This window comes from Frankliniella occidentalis, unplaced genomic scaffold, assembly GCF_000697945.3.
Source record: "Frankliniella occidentalis isolate FOCC.00 unplaced genomic scaffold, Focc_3.1 Scaffold60, whole genome shotgun sequence".
Lineage (NCBI taxonomy): Eukaryota > Metazoa > Arthropoda > Insecta > Thysanoptera > Thripidae > Frankliniella > Frankliniella occidentalis.
The window spans coordinates 694,436-696,900 of NW_026267190.1; positions in this window are offsets into that span (position 1 = coordinate 694,436).

Genomic DNA, 2,465 nt, shown 5'->3' on the forward strand with positions numbered 1-2,465 from the left:
CGCTCAGATATTGGGATGAGCAGCCCGTCGGTGTGATTGATGCGCTTTGCATGCCGCCCCGCCAGCCGTCGCACGGCCAGCCCCGGCCCGGCGCCCCGGAGGTAGGCAGCCAAACCTGCACGTGCGACACAGCAGGGCTCGTGACGCTTTAGCGAGCTTCGCACCCGACGGCGCGACCACTACTCTGAAAATCTTGAACAAGACGAAGACGGCGGTTCTGTTGCTTCATCATGGGAGAAAGTGTGCGGGTTATACCATGGACATGTGGCGCAATGATCATTTTTTGAGTTTACGCGCCAATGTCGCTCGGGCCGACCGCGGGAGGGAATGCCAAAATGTACCGCGTTTCATAAGCAGCCCGCAAGAGAGCGCCAGCTTCAGAGTGAGAAAACAAAAGCAGTGCAGCAGCATGGCGTCGGGCCCAACTATTTACCTGTTTTTCTCAAACAACAAAATGTTTTTCGGTGTGGAACACTTTTATGTCAGTTGCTACGCTACTGGATTATCATCTCTTACTTTTTGGTCTTTATTTTCTTTTGAAAACTGATATGTTTTTCGACCGCTAGTGGTTTAAACTGCTCATCAAAGTTTAATCTGTTCAGGTTAGGGACTTTGTATCATGTCGCCTACTGTGCCATAGAACCTGCTGAATACGTCCCAAGTAAGTTGTAATTTAAGTTATTTTTGGGGAATACAGTATTACTGCTTATTTCTCGATGCACACATGTAATTAAAAAAAAAAGAAAACGAAACGCGCGCGCCCGCCACATACTCGAGGGCCAGCTCTGCGCTAAATACAGGGTGAGGGGACTTTGTCCATGTCCTCTGGTAGAGACAGTCTTTAGGGGACTGTCGAAAATGCTGTAGCTCATGTTATTGTTTGAGCGATGAGGGTGAAGGTTGCTTCTGCCAGGAGTTGTTACTCTGTCACTATACTCTCAGTATTTTTTCCATTTTCCAGCATTTATATTTTGTTTTGGAACGATTCTTGTTTTTTATGGAACGGCAATGACTGTTTCTTCTTTAAAGTGTTTGATAACAATGACGTTGTTAGAGGACAACATTCTGTCGCTATGGAATAGAATGATATTTTAGTCATAATAATAATTGTAAATAGCCTTTGCTGCTCTTTAGCAATGGTTCAGTCAGATTTAGTTGTTATTCAAAAATTAAAGTGTGCGCCACGTGACGTGCATGTTAATAACTTACCCTGTGGAATCCTTCAAAGAATGGTTTGTTCTTCTAGTCAACAATAATTTCAGATTGGGATGTGAATGTATTAATACTTCAAGTAAGAATGTTGAGACTTAGAGTACAGCGTGTAGGAAAACAAGCGACCGAGGATGGGATGTGAGCTTTAGCTATAGACTAGGAATGGTTCAGAACCCGAAAGACAGAGACGGGGAGGAGATGGTGGGGCGACTTATGAAATGGTTTGTTGCTAATGGCCCGCCTCTAGCCGTGCCCCTGCAGGCGCGGGTCCGCGGCCAATCGGCCTTCGCATCCGGGGCTTGCTCGACCTGCGCCCCTTTGCTCCTGGAGGCGCGCTTTCAATTTCCTGGAGCGGCCGCCGCCGGTGTCTAATGCAGGGCGGGGCGGACGGTTGCTGCTGCTGCTGCTGGAGGCGCTGGAGGCTTCAGCGCAGGACCCGAGGGCCCGGCTGCCGGAAACGAGCAGCCAGCGGCGGCGGGCTGACGGACTGCAGTGCTAGAGGGACACGGCGGGGGCCCACGCGGCCACCTCAGCCTGGAGATTCTCTACAGCAAGTCGTTCTCCAGCGCGCGGCCTCCATTTCCCGCTCCCCGGCCCTCCGTGATTGACAGGCGGCCCACCCCGCCCGCCGCCCGCGCCCGCTGCACAAGTGGCGCGGAAGAAAAAAGAAATAAGCGATGATAATCTTGGGGGGGTTATACCGGGAGTCACCTCGGCCTTGGGGGTCTCACACCGGTCTCACCCCGTCCCGGCCGGGGAGGGCCTTCCCTCGGAGGTAGAAGCGGAGAAGGGCGGAGAGGGTGGAGAGGCTACCGAGCGGACCGGGCTGTCGATAGTGTAGCGGCCGCGTGACGGCCGCAATCAAAATGCTAACGAAAAGCGCCGGAAATCACAGGTTGGATCTCAATATCCAACTTTGCGTCCCTCCCTCCCCCTCCGTCCGCCCCGCCTATCTGATGGTGTCTCCTGCACCGCCTCACCCCGGTCGGGGCTGCAGCGGACCAGATCAGCGCCGCCGATATCGGGAATAACAATCTCGAGTCGCGTGCGGTGTGCGTTTACGAGACCGTTTTGCCCTCTTTGGTGTTTCTCAGGTGCGGCTGCCGCTGCTGACTGCGCTGCGGGCGGCGAGCTGAGCCGAGCTGGAGCCGACGGCAACGACAGCTCTCACGCATATCGGTAAGTGATCTCGTTTGCTTCATCGGACAAGTACTTTGCTCCGTCTCAATCTGTTTCTCTCCCTGTCTCCCTCC